The 19,738-nt window shown below is 35.7% G+C and overlaps 1 protein-coding gene across 1 annotated transcript in view; it reads left to right on the top strand.

Moving 5' to 3' along the window:
* The window catches only part of ARHGAP15 (Rho GTPase activating protein 15), a 759,615-nt gene that overhangs the window by 71,763 nt on the left and 668,114 nt on the right, over positions 1-19,738 (top strand). The gene's annotated exons all lie outside the window — the stretch shown is intronic.

Raw genomic sequence — 19,738 nt, 5'->3', positions numbered from 1 at the left:
TAAGGACCCCAGAAAAATGACATCACCCTCTAGAACAGTGGTTACAAAGCTTGACTAATCACAAGAATCTTTTAGGGGTGTCTTTTTTAGAAATGCAGATTTCTGGGCCACACAAATAATACAGAGGTAAAGTTACTTTATATTTCTTTATATTTCACCCTAGCAACTCAAGTTTGACGTTTGACCTCCAGTTGCATATATGATCCCGTGAGAACTTCTAAGAATCATTCCTGAGCACAGGACCAGAAATATTTTCAAAGCCCTACTAGGTATAGCCCTCCCCTATCTCAAAATACAGATTTATACCAGAGATGACAGAGGCATAGAGGTAGAGGTCACAGTATTTTGGTGTTGTGGTGTATAGTTAACTGTACACTAGTATCATAAACTTTAACAATATCATAAGAGTATCTCCTAATTATAATTTGAACAATAAAAATCAACTGATTTCTACCAACCTAGGTTTTATGAATCAGAATCTTACTTCACTGGATGCCAAACTTTTCAGGACTCAAATTTACACAACATAAAACAAGTGCAAAAGTTACTATATTGCTCAGTCTATGTTTTGAGACAGTCCATGAAACCCAAAGCACTACTACCATGTGGAGTCAGTTAGCAATAAGAAAATTTAGATGTTATTTTTGCATTCTCCCTGTAATATAAACAAAAACTGACTCCAATCTCTTATTTGCTTATTTGTTTGGGTGTCATACCTAGCAGTCCTCGAGGTTTACTCTTGGCTCTGTGCTCAGGGATAATTCCGGGCAATGCTTAAAGGACTATATTCAATGTTGGGTATTGAACATGGATTAGTTGCATGCAAGAAAGGAAAGTCTTTTACTGACTTTTACCATCTCTCCAGCCCCCAAGTGCTTTTATGTCTTAGAAAATCTAGTCATAGCTCATCTGTGTCTTAGAATATCTAAACTTTAATTTTTAATCATTACCATTAAGGGTGTATGTGCATATGAGTGTGTGTGTGTGTGTGTTTGTGTGTATGTGAGAAAGAGATAGAAATAGAGAGAGAGAGAATAAACAAAATTATTCAAATATCACAGAACCAACATGGTAACTTCCTTATGGTTTAATAAACTTTGTAGTGTTTGATTCCCTGTTTGTTAACATTCACCAGAAAACTTCAGCTTCTACTTGGGTGGAAATTAACAGTTAAAGAATAACCTCAGATAAGACAAATGATGAAGAATAAAATAAGTTGAATACCTTTTGGAATTCATATTTACTAGCTGGTTTAAGCCCTTGGCAAGACCATGATGACAGATAACTGAGATGAGATGACATGCTATAACAATATATCTATTTATTAGTAGCAGGGACTCCCTTATGTATCAGGGATGCTAAGAATAAAAAATAAGCCTAGGTACTCTAGGAGAGGGCTGGAGCAATAGCACAGCAGGTAGGGCGTTTGCCTTACACGTGGCCAACCCAGCCAATCTGAGTTTGATTCCTCCGCTCCTCTCCGAGAGCCCAGCAAGCTATGGAGAGCATCTCACCCTCACAGCAAAGCCTGGCAAGCTACCGGTGATGTATTTGATATGCAAAACACAATAACAACAAAGTCTCACAATGGAGATGTTACTGGGCCCGCTCCAGCAAATTGATGAACAACGGGCAGACAGTGTTATAGTGCTACTCTAGTAGAAGCAGACATTGAATCAGTATCGTTCGAGTGTGACACTCCATTTTAAGGGAAGATCACAGTATAAAATGTTAGTTGCTAAGGAAGGGAGAAAGAATTTATAGTTTAAGTCCACACAAAAGATGGTAGTGAAGACAGAAAATGGCCACAAAAGTTCACAAATTGAACCTCAAATGTGTCCTGACTGGCAGGAAGGATTCTGGATGGCTGCTTACTTACATGCTGAGTTTTGAGCAAAACAGTGTATACTCATCTTAAGTTAGTGGGCCAAAGGACCCAATATAATTTTGTTCTTCATATGACTGTGCTGAGATTTAACTACGGCCATTTAAAGAAATGGTCTTCAGAGTTGAGTATAAACAGAAGTAGAAAAAGTCATTAAGTTTGTCAAATATTATGATTTATCACTCAACAAATAATTATAACCAATGAATAATAATTATTATCTTAAATATGCCCATTTATATGAACTATAAAGAGTGAAGTGATCTTCAGTATTTAAGCAATATTTCTTCTGTGTATAAGGAACAATAATAAATGAGAAAAAAGAAAATGACTTCACAAGTTAGCATCATGGCAATAAATTTTAGTTTTACTTATATAAACAAATTTTTGAAAATAATTATTACATTAAAGCACCTGAAAAGGAACCTATAATAAGTGGAAGCACACAAAGAGGAAGTAAAATTGCATTAGCGACTGGGATCAGAAAGATGGGATAGCAGGTTGGGTGCCTGCCTTGCACAAAACCAACCTAAGTTTGATCCTCGCCATATATACAAAACACAAGTATGACTCAAAAATAAATAAAAATAAAAAAACAAAATGTTTAAGTATGGTAGTAACCAATAGTTGCACCAGCCTAAGTGTGAAGACAGGGCACTAATAAAAAGTCTCTAAATCCTGTTTTGGATTCTCTCTCTCTCTCTCTCTCTCTCTCTCTCTCTCTCTCTCTCTCTCTGAGCTAAAGATGAAATGCTATCAGACATATCATACATTTCTTTCCTTATTGGACAAATAAAAGAAAATGACAAAGCAAAACAAAGACATTGTCCTTAAATTGAAGTTTAAAATCACCACATTGGTATGGCAGGATAAAAGACTGATACGTAATATTAGGCAATCTAGAAATTTTCCTGCTATGATTGCCTTTTTAGAGTTCTTTTTCCTTCAACTAGTAGCCTACGGCAGTCAACTTCTGCTGGGAAGGACAGTATTCCAGCAGTCCAATTCTCCTGAAAAAAGGACAGAATCATGTAACCCAAAATGACACAGCCGCTGATGCATCTTTTTGCTCTGTGTACTTAGATTTTGAAATATAATATGTGAGCTAAATTGCAAAGAATTGCATTCGACAGAGTGAGTGGTTGCATACACCAAAGAGAAGGAAGACACTCTTGGTGAGGCAAAAGTCTGAAGTACAAGTGCCTTCAGCATCAACTGAAGTCTATCTCTATAAATATAACCTCGAAAACAAATACTTGTATAGCTAGTGGAAGGAGAGCAGACCAGACAAATTGTCTTAGATGGTTGCTTACTTAGAAATTCTCTCTAATGACTTTACATTGAATGAAGATATATGGATTTCTTTTTCTTTTTTTTTTTTTTTTTTTTTTTTTTTTTTGCTTTTTGGGTCACACCTGGCGATGCTCAGGGGTTACTCCTGGCTCTGCACTGAGGAATTACTCCTGGCAGTGCTCAAGGGACCATATGGGATTCTGGGATCTGAACCCAGGTTGGTCGCATGCAAGGCAAACGCCCTACCTGTTGTGCTATTGCTCCAGCCCCCTATATGGATTTCTTATATTCATTCCTATCCATTCATACTTAAAAGTTTGGGGATGGAGTAGTTCAGCTGAAGGAGAGTGACTGATTCGACTTTCTTTGGTTTAAATAGTTGCTTGATATAAGACAATACAACTAGCTATCTAATATGCATTGACTGAATAATATTTGAAACCAATTTAGAAATTAATGACACCTATATTAGAGACTGTAGATCAAATTATATTTAATGTGATTAAAATATTTATTGTATTGGTAAAACTGTGTGTTCTATGCAGAAGTAAATATAGTGTTGCTCCTAATAATCACCACAAAAATATTTATTAACACTATAGATAAAAGTTTACTTTCCTCGAATGGATATAATAATTTCTATAGTTCAATAAGGCTGCTTTTTAGAAATGATGTAGTGTTATATTTTTGTGAAATATTTGTTCAGATGAATATTCACTTGAACAAACCCTTTGTTTAACACATGTCACTGTCACTGTCACTGTCCTCCCATTGTTCATCAATTTGCTTGAGTGGGCCCAGTGAAGTCCCCATTGGAGACTTTTGTTGTTACTGTACACATGTCAAGTACTATTTTTTCTTTGGGCTTACTAAAATGAACTGCATACATGCTTAAGATATGTTTACTTTAGGTCCAAAATATTAGGAAATTTTTTTCTTTAGAAATATTCTGATTTTTAATCAGAATAAATTATATCTTTGTTATGTACTATAGAATCCCATAATTAAGTGCAATTATAAAAATTTCATCCTATGTCTTTATTATTTGGAGGATATAATAACTAATTTGAGCAGTTTTTTTCTAAGCAGGAATTTTTAGTGTTTTGTAAAATAGAAACATTATACTCTATATATGGAAGAAAAGTAAGTAATATACATTTAATATCATTTGTTTCTAATTAGCTTCATTTAGATAATACAACCCATTGTACTTATTTTTCTTTACCCTAGGACCCCAACTTAATATCACTTAATTCTTGACAATATGTTTAATTTCCTCACCTAAAATAAGCATCAAAAATACAAAATGCTACCAAACTTCTTTAGGTGATGTCTTTTAAGTGGCTAAATATCCTTTTGGGAATATTGACAATAAGTTATTTATGAAATTATGTCCCAAATTTTGAAAATCGTCACCAATGCTTAAGTAACATCGCTGATTTAGGTGGGTAAATGGAAAAAAAGAGTACGTATAAAACCACAAATTACTGAGACATTTAAGACTATAAAATAGAGCAGAAACATGTTTTAGGATTAAAATTTAGCAATCTCTATTTAAATCTTCTTTACTTACAAAGAATAAGAATTTGCCCTTTGTACTATAAAAAATGTTTAAAGGTTAAGTTGAAGCTTTCTATTTTCAAGTTAGTCTATATATAATTTTATGTTAAAAGTTATACTACAAAATGTGTTTATATTATACAAATTTTCTTTCAGCATATGTCCTAAAGTACTGGTTCTTAGATTTATTTTGTATGTTTTATATGTTATGATTTAGAATTCTTATTCCTCATTTTCAAACTTCCACTGATTTCAAATCTCTGTCCCAAAGGAAATATAATGACCATTTTGTGTGCCTTTATCTCCAAAACATTCCCACTTGATCCTGTATTTTATTAGCCCTCACATTTTCCTTAAAATACTTCCTAAATGAACCACAGAGGATTCTCTCCTAAATGCTTCAGATCACAGTTTGGGAACCATTACTCTATGTGACTGATTTCTCCCCAAACAAACGCTTTGATCATTTAAAAGTGATGGCCCTTGCCGAGAGCACTAATGAGCTAACTCTGCCTTGTGGTGTATACACAATGGAGGATAAAAAATGGGTCCAGAATTAGACTCTCTCTTTATTCATCCAAGGGGAGCATTAGTGAGAGTTATTTTTTTTAAATTAATACAATTTTGGCAGCTTCCCTTGATTTGAAAATGAAAAGGTTTTGGTAGGTGACTAGTGAAGAGACTTTCTTTTTTTCTTAGTGGATGTCTTTTATATATATAAGACCTAGCATGATTTGCTTTCCATAGACATTATAGAATCTGGAAACTAATGGCACCTACCCACTAATAACAACTAAGGTAATTTCCCAGCCCCTTCTAGTTAATGCCTAGAAAGATCAACATCTGTTTGAATAATAGTGTAATGTTGATTTGGTTGTTGTTGTTTTCAATATGCAAATGAAAACATGAGAATTTCACTCTTTGGCTTTGTTTGGGAACTCTTACTTGTCTTTGTAAAATAATTTTACTGGAAAAGAGGAAACAAGGGCAGAGGGAATAAGAAACTTTCTCCTTGGCAATGACGGCTTCCTTACCCTTGGAGAGACAAGGAAGAATACTCAGCAATTAGATCGCCTAAGGCCAAAGGTCATCCATTTCATGAAGGTTTCTTTGTTTTTTGTTTATGTTTCTTCTTGAGCCACACCTGTCAGTTCTCAGGGCTTACTTCTTGCTCTGCAATCAGGGATTATTCCTGGCTGGGATCAGGGCCATACTAGGTTCTGGTATACAACCAGGAGTCAGCTGCCTGCAAGGCAAGAGTCTTACCGATGGTAGTACCTCTCAGGACCCAAGAGGGCTAATTATTGGGTTCTATTTATTTATTTATTTATTTATTTTTGCATCCCAATAGTTAACATTTATTGGCAATTTATTATGTACAGGCATTTTTTAAATTATTTGGATTTATACAACACTAATCCTGTCATAATGTTATAAAATATGAGCTAGTATGCTCTGTTGCACATGACAGGGGCTGGAGCGATAGCACAGCGGGTAGGGCATTTTCCTTGCACAAGGCCGACCCGGGTCCGATTCCTCTGTCCTTCTTAGACAACCCAGCAAACTACGGATTGTATCCCGCCTGCAGAACAGAGCCTGGCAAGCTACATATTTGATATGCCAAAAACAGTAACAAGTCTCACAATGGAGATGTTACTGGTGCCCGCTTGAGCAGATCGATGAACAAATGGACGACAGTGACAGTGCTACAGTGCACATAAGGGAATATATATTGAGAAGTTAAATAATTACCCTGAGTTATGTAGATTAATGGTGACTGCAGGACTGTAAACCGTTAGCTCTTATCATTGTGATATTGTAACATACATGGCATATCAAATACCTACTTGTATTTCTTTTTGTATCTGATATGAATTTACGTACTTACCTGATAAGTAAATGGGACACAATGTTTGTGATTTAGAATGATGGCTGAAAGTCCTTATTGAACATTTTCCCAGTTAACTATGATTATCATTCATTCCACTTTTCTCTGTCAAAATTATTTAGTGAAAAACAATCAGTGAAATATTTCATTTGGCTTATCATAATCACAATTTTAAAATTAAAGTTATTCATAAAGTTAATACATTTCTCTGCAAATCTTTTGCTTAAACATGATATTCTGCGGCTTCTCCATCTGTCTGCTCACTGAGCTTACTACTTAAACAATAATGAATTCCTTTAGTTTTGTTTGTTGGCTGTTTATTTTTATATAAACTTTCATATTTCTAAACACTATTTTATTAACTTATTTCCCAATTTATATTGACATTTACCTAAGTATTTTGGCATTAAATATTGGCTTTCTGATTTGCTGGTTTACTATTCATTCTCATGCACTACGTATCTCTTCCCTTCCCTCATTTTTTTTATATTTTTGTAAAATGATCTGTTTTACATATTACGTTCTTTACATACAATAGACTAAGGAAAAGAAATGTTACTAAGAAAATCAGAAGTTTGTCCCTCATTTTTTATCAGCATTTCATAATTTTTATTCCAATATCTACTTGACAATACTGCAAACTTTCAAAATATTTCCAGCTGAGACAGAAATTGCTATATAATCATGGAAACTTTTGCATTAAACATCCTTTTATGAAGTTGGTGTTTGTATTAGATGAATATTTTGTCATCTTTGTGCTACTTTTCCCAAGCACTTCATAAACTCTGCCAAAAACCTATTATTTTTCTCAAACATTGAAACAGTGAAAAACACACTACTTTATTTAAAAACTGTCTTTAATTTCTTGTCCTTGTTCTTTATCTTTTGCTTTAATTTCAGCTGAATATTTTATCAATTAACACACATCTGTGAATATGTGTCTTCCCTTTGCTTCTTTTTTATTCTTACATCTTATTTATGTTTATTTTTTCCTTGATCTGAATATTTCTTTTTACAAAAGTTCATCAACAAATAATTTCAAAATAAGAAAGCAGTGGAAATTAATGATTTGAACCTATTTATATACAATGATATCCTTATTCAATTTCATATTTTGATTGATAGTTTAACAAACAACATATCTTCAGATTGATAATATTTTCATCTTAAATCTTGACAGTGTTCTTTTAGTCTATTTTGGAAAAGTTCAATATCATTATTATCCAAAATGTTTTGTATAAAATATTAAAGTTAAAAGTTAAAGTTAAAAGGCACATGAGAAAATGCTCTACATCACTAATCATCAGAGAGATGCAGATCAAAACAACAATGAAATATCATTTCACACCACAGAGACTGGCCCACATCCACAAGAACAAAAGCAACAGGTGCTGGCGCGGATGTGGCTAGAAAGGGACCCTCCTTCACTGCTGGTGGGAATGCAGGCTGGTCCAACCCTTTTGGAAAGCAGTATGGACGATTCTCAAAAAATTAGAATTCGATCTCCCATTTGACCCAGCTATAGCACTCCTGGGAATATATCCCAGAGAGGCAAAAAGGTATAGTCGAAGTGACATCTGCAATTGTTTGTTCATTGCAGCACTCTTTACAATAGCCAGAATCTGGAAAAAACCTGAGTGCCCGAGAACAGATGACTGGTTAAAGAAGCTTTCGTACATTTACACAATGGAGTACTATGTAGCTGTTAGAAAAGATGAAGTTATGAAATTTACATACAAGTGGTACTACATGGAAAGTATCATGTTAAGCGAAATGAGTCAGAAAGAGCGGGATAGACACAGAAAGATTGCATTCATCTGGGGAACATAAAGCAACAAAATGGGAGACCAACACCCAGGAAGGGCTCAGATTAGTACCAGGAATTTTGCTCCACGACTTGAAGGCCAGCCACATGTGCTAGGTGAGAGGGAAGCTCGGATAGAGAGGAGAGCACCAAATGGAGGGTGTTGTGAGGACCCTACCAGGGTGGGAGAGACATGCTGAGGGTGGTCTATGGACCAAACATGATTGCCACTCAATGCCTCTCTGGCAAAACACAGTACCCAAGAGAAGAGAGAGAGAACAGGGAGGAATGCCCTGCCACAGCGGCGGGGTGGGATGGGGAGGGGGGGGGATGGGGGGGAGGGATGCTGGGACCCGTGGTGGGGGAGGATGGGCACTGGTGGAGGGATGGGCACTTGATCGTTGTATGGCTGAAACCCAAGCACAAAAATTTATAAGCCTATAAGTGTACTTCATGGTGTTTCACTAATAAAAAAAATGATAAAATAAAATAAAATAAAGTTAAAGGCCCTCCCATTGATCATCAATTTGCTCGAGTGGGCCCAGTAAATTGTCTTCATTGTGACAATTGTTACTGTGTCTGGCATATTGAATACCTCACGGGGAGCTTGCCAGGCTCTGCCGTGTGGGCGAGATACTCTCGGTAGCTTGCCGGGCTCTCCGAGAGGGGTGGAGGAATCGAACTCGGGTCGGCCATGTTGGCCGCTTGTAAGGCGAACGCCCTACCACTGTGCTATCGCTACTCTTATCTTTTTCCCTGTCCCTTTTGCCTCTCTGTCTCTCTCTCTCTCTCTATCTATCTCTCTCTCTCTCTTCACTGGTAAAAACAGTAAAACCATAACTTAATTCATTTATAAAATATTTGTAATGATTTTATAGGGACTCCACACCAGACTGTTTTCACTCAGGGCACCCCAGAGAAGGTCGGGTGAGAGCCCTCCCCACCCCAAGGGATCCAGCCCTGGCAGCTGACCTCCATTACCCAACCGCTGACACACTCCAGGACGGTTTCTGGACACATCATAAGACACTTCCTACCAATTTTCCATAATTATCGCACCATGTTTGATGGAGTTCAGACAGTAGGCAACAAATTATAGAGAGAAATATATATATATATATCATATATATATCATCTCAGAGAGCCCAACAAGCTAGAGTTTATCCCTCCTGCACAGACAGAGCCTGGCAAGCTCCCCATGGCATATCCGAATGTTCAATATGCCAAAACCAGTAACTATAACAGTTCTCATTCCCCTGACCCTGAAAGAGCCTCCAATCTTTGGGAAAGATGAGTAAGGAGAGGCTACTAAAATCTCAGGGCTGAGACGAATAGAGATATTACTGGTGCCCGCTCGAGTAAATCAACAAACAATGGGATGACAGTGATGACAGTGATGATTTTATAATTTTTATGTTTTATTTCTTAAAACTTGTTGTTACTGTGTTTGGCAGATTTAATACATCACGGGGAGCTTGACAGGCTTTGCCGTGAAGGCGAGATACTCCTGGTAGCTTGCCAGGCTCTCAGAGATGGGCAGAGGAATAGAACCCGGCTCGACCGGGCTGGCTGCATGCAAGGCAAACACCCTACTGCTGTGCTATCACTCCAGCCCAACAAGTCTCACAATGGAGACTGAGCCCGCTTACGCAACTCAATGAACAATGGGAGGACAGTGCTACAGTGCTATTTCTTAAAAATTCATATCATCCACCTATACTCACATTCCTATTTTCCATAAATAAAATTCTATTAATTTGCTCTGATGTTAGCAGGATTTTAACACATAGAAATATTAAGGTGATGATAAACTCAAAATTTTCAACAAAGAGTCTATCCTGGCATCTTTATGTCAACTGACATCATATATAGAAAATATATCTAATTCAGAGTAATTTTCTGTTCTACAGTTCACCAAAGAAAAATCTAAAGTGCTATTTTTGAATAGATACAATAGCAAAGTAACAATCTTTACTCTATTTTTCTTTATGATTCCCAAGGTGTAACTATTATTTCCTTTAGATAATATACAATTTTTTTTGAAGTTTTATTTAATCCTTGAATATAATCACGGTCATGGTCACAGTCCTCCCGTTGTTCATTGATTTGCTCGAGCGGGCCCAGTAATGTCTCCATCATGAGACTTGTTGTTACTGTGTTTGGCATATCGAATATGTCACAGGTAGCTTGCCAGGCTCTGCCGTGCAGGTGAGATACTCTCGGTAGCTTGCCGGGCTCTCCGAGAGGGGCGAGGAATCGAACTCGGGTTGGCCATGTTGGCTGCATGCAAGGCAAACACCCTACCGCTGTGCTATCGCTCCAGCCCTTGAATATAATGAAAATAGGAATTTGTCATTAAGTTGTAAAATAATTGAGTAAAAAAGTGATCAATATTATTTCATTCTTAATCTGTAAACATTTCTGTAGGGTGTAAGTAAATAGTATTTGATGAAAATCACTGTTGAACAATGGTAAGATCAACATTTAAACACTTTAGATTCAGAAAGAATGGGGTTTTGAATGAGATAAATCTGAATTAACCAACAACCTCTAAGTTTATGATCTTTTTTCACATTCCTTTGATGTATCCTCTGTTCATTGAAGGCAAAAATCAAATGACTTCATGATGTTGTTGATGTCCAATACTTTTCAAGGATCATTTCCTAAGATCTAATTACATATGTTTGAATTCTGTCACATGCTACTACAGTGTTAATCACAGATAAGTTCAGAGTTCTATCAATGTTGTGAGTGGGATAATACATTTGTTCTTTAAATTTATAATTAGATTATGATAAACTGGGATTTGGGTTAATATAATTCCATGGAATCGTGAAGGGGACTTATGCCATATGCATATGGGTGGTACATCTATCTATATTGAGGGTTGTACGTGAAATTGTAATAGGCAGAATTCTATAGTGACCCAAAGATATATAGTTTTTTGTTTTCATATCCTGCAGAATACCACTATCTTTAGTTTTTGACAGTTTTTCTGATAAATTAATTATTTTCAATGTGTTTCATGGAAAATGGCTGTAGATTGAAGTAAAAAATATATAGAGAGAGATTATTTTAACATAGTTTAGTTTAGTTTGAGCAACATTCTGCTGTATTCAAAGCTTATTGCTGGTTCTAATCTCAGGGATCACTCACGGAAGTGCTTAGGAAACCATATTTGGTGCCAAGGATTGCATCCATGATAACCATATGTCATAAAAGCACACTATTTATTGTACTATCTCTCCAAAATATATAATTTTACAGAATTTTCTTCTGAATGAAAGATCTTACTAGTACTATGACTTAGTGTTAGTTATCTATTTATTAGAGTATGTTTATTTACTAAAATGATGCTGGAATAAGAATGATAAACACTCATATAGGGAATATTATACAAATGATAACTTTCTTTAGACTATAGACCAAACATGATGGCCACTTAATACTATATTGCAAACCATAACTCCCAAAAGGAGAGAGAGAGAGAGAGAGAGAATAAACTGGAATGTGCCTGCCACAGAAGCGGGGGTCTGGGGGTGGCGTGGCGGGGGCGGGGGGAAGGATACTGAGAACATTGGTGGTTGAGAATTGGCACTGGTGGAAGGATGGGTACTCGACCATTGTATGACTGAAATGTAACCATGAAAGTGTGTAAGTCTGTAATTGTATCTCAAGGCGTTTCATTAAAAAAGAAGAAAGAAAAAAGAAAGAAAGAAAGAAAGAAAGAAGGAAGGAAGGAAGGAAGGAAGGAAGGAAGGAAGGAAGGAAAAAGAAAGAGAGAAAAAGAAAAAAATTATAACGTTCTGGCCAAATACGTATATGTGTTAATTTCTTTATTTCTAATCAATCTTATAAGAAATAATTTCTGCATTATGTCCAATTTTACAACTGAGGAAACATGAGGCTAAATTATTTGCACAGAATTCCGGTGGCAATAGTCCAACAAAATCACTGTCTTCCCGTTGTTCATCGATTTGCTCAAGCAGGCCCAGTAACGTCTCCATTTTGAGACTTGTTACTTGTTACTGTATTTGGCATATTGAATACGTCACGGGTAGCTTGCCAGGCTTTTCCGTGTGGACGAGATACTCTCGGTAGCTTGCCGGACTCTCCAAGAGGGGTGGAGGAATCAAACCTGGCTTGGCTGAGCTGGCTGCATGAAAGGCAAATGCCCTATCACTGTGCTATTGCTCCAGCCAAAATAACTAAAACAAAATTGTATCATGATACTTATGGCTATATTTCTACCTATACTTGTCTCTATACGTGCACAGTCCCAGTAGTTTTCCTTTAGAATGCATTTAAGAGCCAAACATAATATAAACTACACAAATCAGGGAATTCTTACCCAATAAGTTTTAACATTTTAAGAACAGGCTAATGTAAGCGTTCATTTATAAAATTTTGATATATTTAACTAAAGATGGGCATCAAAAATTATGAGATTCTGGATTAGATACTCATGGGAGAGACCATATTTTGAAAATAATGACATATATATTTCTAACAACATGTATATATAAGACATTATTAGTAATTAAAGGTCCCAGTAAATTTTACAATATACTAAGTACTGTGAGTAAAGTGATGAACTCTAAAGTTTGAGTTGACCAAACACACAATGCATGCTTTATTTTATGTTACGCTCTATGGATTTTATTATAAGGAGAATGTAGACTTTAATATCAAGACTCCCTAAACAGAGATTCTGATTTTACTCATTTTAAATAAATTAGTTTTTCATGATTATTGTTTTATTTCCTCCAAGTGTGATGAGTAGAAAAACTTGCTCTGAAAATTCTGACAGTTACAGAATAGTAATTAAATTCAGTGGTTTAAAATGATCATACACTTCTTTGTCTGTTTTCTCTAGAAATTCATCAGATAATACAAAATTCATTTTCTCACAAATATTTTTCAGACGACACCAACTTACCTCTTCGACTATAATTCTCTTTTTACATCTAAGCAATTGGTGTTAACTTGAAGGTCAATCTGGAAAACAGGATGAGAAATCTGTCTTTTATGATAATGTGCCACCTTTGAGAATTTGTTGATAGAAAAAATGGCAAGATTTCTCTTATAAACCTTATGTTCTTGCATTTCTAATATCTTGAATCAGTAGCCTGCCAGAAACATTCCCAATCAAATGCCAGACTAGCCCATGAAGATGTCCAAAGAAGTCTGTTCTGATTACTGGAGATGTTGAAGTAGTCTTGACTTCAAACGGTAGATATTTCCACACTTTAGTGGTATGTGACAGCTCTATTCATTCCACAATGTCAAATTCTTTGGTTTTGGCCATTGGGTATTTGTGCATTTCTGGCTTGAGAAGCAGAGAAGCCTAATTTGATTCTGGAGCCAAAAGTTTTTAGGCCCTATTCCTTTGGAACTTGGACTTGAGGATTTTGGCACTGTGTAAAGACTAGGACAGAGCAAGTAGTCACACATAACTAACTGACTCAACAGAGCATATTCATGGAGAAAGATCATGCCTGCACATTGGATAGCCATACTCGAAGGCAGCCTGACAACACCCTGAATTCAATCACCCTTAAATAAACACACAAGAAAAGCACGAATTTAACATACCTTCCAGCGCTGCTCTCCAACACTGCCTGACTGGTTTGAGTGACATAGGCCAGGCTGCAGATGCAGCCATTACTGTTGTTCTTACTTATGTCTGTCTGCTGTCTGCTAACAAGCATTCATATGCTTTGGATCATTAAAGTCACAACCTCCTATGCCAATCTATTCCTCTCCATGGGTTTGCTGTAGATTGGAAAGAGAGATGCTATTTCTGTTTCTTTTTCTTTCCATTAGGATGTCTAGTCAGGGTTATTTCTGAGGTCTGAATATCATAGCTTGCACTCTTGCCCCCATTGAGCTTATAAATTGTGTTCCCATTAAGCTGGTTCTTTTTGCCTGATTTATTTTGTTTGCTGTCTTTTCGATGCAAGGCAAGTAATTTGTGCTGGAGCTGCGACAGACAAAAAGTGCTGTAACTTAAGCTATTTCCTGTTACCATTGCTATCAGTGAGAGGTCTGCTGTACTTACAGCCATGGTAAATTTCTTTTGACAGACTCCAGGTGGTCAGGATTTTCACAATCCAACCCATACCTCATTTGGGGTTCTGTGAATCTGTTCCTTTTATCTCATCATTGGTTGTAAGTCAGATTCATCTGTACCTGCGTCTATAGAAGACCACATATGTCCGTAGGTATAATCAGAGGAGGAAAAACACAAGTTTCTCTTTCAGAGAAGGCACAGAGGACAAATATTGTAAATTGAGAGAAAGGGAAAAATGTCACTTGTAGTATTATGCAGGCTGCCCATCTAAACCCATCATTGCCTGGCACCTACACACTAAGGGCAAGGATCCAGCCAACTTGTGATTCGGCACCATGCCATTTGAGCAGATGGGCATGGAAGTCGGCAGCCAGTAGACCATGTATGTGCATCAGTGGTGGGTGTTGAGGGCACGATTCCCAGAGGAGAATGTCCTAACAGCTGTCTGGCCTGAGCCAACATACTCACGACCAAGGAAAAGTGCCATCCTTCAACCCCGCTGAGTTGGATTAACCTTCAGAACTAAATCTGCTTTTTCAGCAGCAGAAGGTAAGTTTGGGGGTCTTTGAGAACCTCAAAGAAAAACTGAAGGAGGAGGAAAAGGATGATGAAACAATGATTTGATAGTTACTAAATATGTCAAGGAAATTTATGTGCAGATTTGGAATATTTGACTAAAAGTCAGATTTTAAACTTTAAAAGCTTCAAATTTAAACTTGAATAATACCATAGTTATATGGAGTTTTGCCTTCTAAGAGTCCTTTCAGAAGATATCATTGAGTTTGTGAAAATATTTTCTCCTTAGTATTAAGGAAATGTGTCTATAGGTGCTAGAAAACTGATGGGGCAAATGAATTTGTCAAACTTTATGCATAACATTGTTTATAGTTTTCTCAAAAAGAAAGACTTCTTTAATGGCTGAACATCTCAGAAGTTAATTTGATTATTTCAAGCAAATTCCTTCTGGCCAATGAGACTCTGTAATGCCTAGAGAGATGGTACAGAAGATAAGACACTTGCTTTGCATACTTATAACCCCAGTTTAATTTCTGGCACTACGTTTGGTCCCCCAACCACCGCCAGAGGTCACTTGTGAGCACAGTGCCATGAATAGCCCCCTAGCACTGTCGGGTGTGGTCCAAAAAGTAAAATCAGTTGAGAATTTCTAGTCAGTTAAACATTATGAAATTAGATATAGACTGCCTGTGCCCAATATAGCCAAATTGATTGGACAGCAATTTCATTTGGCTTAAAACAATAGAGCATTTTAATTATTTAAGCCCTCATTATTGTTTATTTGCTTTTCTGTTTTGTTTTGAGATATTTGTGAAAAAGATTTCTTGGTACTGTTTTCTTTTATCTTGAATCTTTTTTTACTTAAAATCAATGTATTAGTTAGTCCCAAGTTTTCTAGATTCCCATCTAAATTTTCTTAATCTGCTCTCTAAATTATTTTGTTGGTTTATATCAATGAAGTAAACATATATACATACATATGTCACTGACACTGTCCTCCCGCTGTTCATCGATTTGCTCAAGCGGGCCCAGTAAGTCTCCATTGTGACACTTGTTACTGTGTTTGGCATATCAAGTATGTCACAAGTAGCTTGCCAGGCTTTGCCATGCAGGCAAGATACTCTCGGTAGCTTGCTGGGCTCTCGGAGAGGGGAAGAGGAATTGAACCTGGTTGGAGCGATAGCATAGTGGGTAGGGCATTTGCCTTTTTAAAATACATTTTATTTGCTTATGGTAGTTTCTTGCTATGGCTATAATGAACTATATGATGCTTTTGACCTAAAACTATTATTAATATTAAGAAAGAAAAAAAAAGCCCTATGTGTTTTAGCACTTAGTTTCCCCTTTCATTGATTTAAAAATTTATAACTAAATATAAATGGAATCAAAGTGAAAGTGAAACAAATTAAAGAACAGTTAAGGCAAAGTATGGATGTAGTTTGCATGAAATAAATGTATAAAATTGTATCACCCAAGTCTCTCTGTATTTCTTCACTATGGTAGTTTTTATTATAACAACATGTTTGAAGGATATAATTTTTTTGTCCAAGTCTCAAATAAATAACACTGTAAATCTTATAAAATTCTTTGCCAAAATATTCTACTGAAATCTTAAAAAAGAAATGAGAGAACTAAAAAAAATGGATTATCACAATTAACAAGAAAATGTATGCACTTTGCTTATGTTTACAGTGATGAATCAATTAAAGGATGGGAATATATTTAAGACACTTTGTCTTGGGGCAAATTGCATAAAGTGTATTAAAAAGAAACCTAGATGACCTAGCCCTCTACATACCTGGGCTATATTTAGTGACCACTGTCCCGTACGTAATTCACTGACCAAAATTATGCTATCTGATACATGACTTTAACTTTCTTTTATTTAAATTGGGAGATAGTGAGCAGATTGCTTTTCTACTTGGAGGAATACATATGTGTGAAACTAAATAAAGTCATTGAAAAATATTAAAGAGTTATAATCATTTTAGCAATTGCTTCTCTTTTGCTGACTGAGAGAAAGAGTATGTGGTATAGCTGAAATTACCCTACTGATAATCACCCCAGTACTAAGAGGGAGAGCACCAAAGATGAGCGAGATATTGGCCAAAGAATTTCCAACAACCAAACGAAAATTTAAAAAAAGAAGAAGAAGAAAGAAAAGAAAAAAAAGAGAAGAAATCTTTCACACGCTACTATATCATCCAGAAGTTTTGGAATCATTTCCTCTAATTTTCTGTAATTTGGGGGAATAAAGGAGAAAATAAATCAGATTTCTAACTGAAAATATACAGCAGAAATAGCATTGGAAAAGAACCGATGACAAGAAGAGAATATTTAGTTCTGGTGTCTAATATGGTAATTTAATAATATTACAAGTAAAAGGAGAAAATAAATATCAGCATATAGAATACACCTACACTACATTAATAAAAGCAAATCAGAAAAATTTGTTTGTTTCTGATTTACATCATCACCTTTCATCAGGACTACAAAGATATATTTGGTTAATGGCTGAATAATCACAAGACTGAGATAAATTTTACATTTATCTACAGAGGTAAAATTAGAATATCGAACACAGGATAAAGAAATACGTTCATATATTTTCTTGTTTTAAATAAATATAACTGTAGCACTGTAGCACTATACTCCCGTTGTTCATCAATTTGCTGGAGGGGGCATTAGTAACAACTCCATTGTGAGACTTGTTGTTACCGTTTTGGGCACAGGGAGCTTGCTAGGTTCTGCCATGAGGGCGGGATACTCTCGGTAGCTTGCTGGGCTCTCCAAGAGGGACAGAGGAATCAAACCCGGGTCAGCCTCATGCAAGGCTACCCACTGTGCAATTGCTCCAGTCCAAAATCAATAAAGCTATCACATAAAAATAATTTTTAAAATATGTAACTATTACTTAGGTTGCTATTATCTCCAATCACTTAAATTTTCATGAGTAGAAAAATTGTCCACGTTACACTTAGAAAAATAAATTTTTGTATTTTTTAAATTATCTGATTATAATGATTTTAAGAAATAGAATTTGGCAAAACAAATGCAGATTTTAACATTAGAATTGGGATATACCAAAAAAATATTTTGAGAAACCACATAGATAAAAACTAAACTTAGTCACAAATTTATTTTTGTTTTCATCCAAAGCATCCAAGAATGTTGCTAATGGGGAGTGTGCTTCACAGAATATACATATCTTCAAAAATGTTGGACCAAACTATGCTTTTATTCAAAAGATTTTATTTCACTTCTAGACCACAAGTTATAAACTTTCATCAAAAATGGTAATCTATTTTAAATCGGAACTATGTGGAATATTTCATGTTTATGTATAACTTTCATAGTAGACCCTTCTATAGAAGGAAATCAATATGTCCCAATTCTGTAGTTTTTGCAGTTTGCATTATATCAATTACTATAGTCCCTCCTATCAGTTTGAAGTTACTTAAATAGATAAAAGTGGTAAGGAATGAAAGAAAATAATATCATTTTTAAATGTGACTTAATAACTCTTGTTTGGGAGAAAAGACATATGAATATTTTAATAGTGATGTATATACAAAGAATAAAGAAGAATTTAAAGAAAAGAATGGATGGTACATCTCAAAGACTCCATTTTTTTCAATAACTATTTGTATGATTGAAAAGGAAAAGAACTGGAGATAGTTATAGACAAATCAAGGAGACTGCTGGATGCTGATGAAAGAAAAATGCATACAGATTTTCTTTCAGTGTGTTAAATACTTTACTAATCTGATCTTGGATTTCAAAATTCCAAGCCAGAAGAGAGTGATATTTGCAGTATTTCAATGGTATCTACTCAGCATTTCTATATACCGGGCAACATAAATCAATAGGAAAATAGCATTATTAAAACGAAAAGATGAGATAACAGTTTTTTTCCTACTCAGTGAAAAAGATGCTGTCAACTCAAATATTTATTTTGAAACTGAGAGGCTTAACGCTGGCGCTAGAGAAATAGTACAGGAGTAGGTCTCTGGCCCTGCATGCAACAGATCCAGGTTTGATCTCAGGCACCTACATGGTCCCCTGAACCCAGCCAGGAGTTACCCCTGTGTGCAGAGGCAGGAGTCTACCCTGGACACTGCATAGGTATGGTAACAATGCCCTTTCTTCCCCAAAAATGCATAAAAATAACAGTAAAACAGTTTGAGATACAAAGATATTACCAAGTCACTTTTTAAAAAAATATTCTTAATAGATGAGATAGAGAAATACTAATTATGAAGGCCTGTCTTTGTAAAATATGAGAAATAAATTGAGAAGGGACAATTCATAAAATTCTGAAAAGGAGGTGCCAGAGTGAAAGCATGGCGGCTAGGACATCTGCTTTGCACACAGAGTATCCAGGTTGTATTCCGAGCACCACATATGGTAACCTGAGCCCCTCAGAGAGTAATTCCCGAGAGCATAGCAAGGAGTAAACTCTGAGCATCACTGGGTGTGACCCAAAACCAACAACAGAACAATTCTCAAATAGAAATGGCAAATTAACACTGAAAGCATTTCATAATTTAGGAAATAAAAAAAAGAAATCATCCTATGCATATTTAAATAAGTGATAATATATATATATGTATATATACATATATTTTATATACAAACATGTCCACTTATGTTTCAAGCGAGAATTTGTATAAAATTTTAGAACATTTTGAAATAGAAAAGAAAGTAGAAATACATAAA

The sequence above is a fragment of the Sorex fumeus genome, unplaced genomic scaffold, assembly GCF_029834395.1.
Source record: "Sorex fumeus unplaced genomic scaffold, SorFum_2.1 ptg000035l, whole genome shotgun sequence".
Taxonomy (NCBI): domain Eukaryota; kingdom Metazoa; phylum Chordata; class Mammalia; order Eulipotyphla; family Soricidae; genus Sorex; species Sorex fumeus.
The sequence above is the reverse complement of the archived record's forward strand: the minus strand, read 5'-3'. Positions and strand labels throughout refer to the sequence as shown.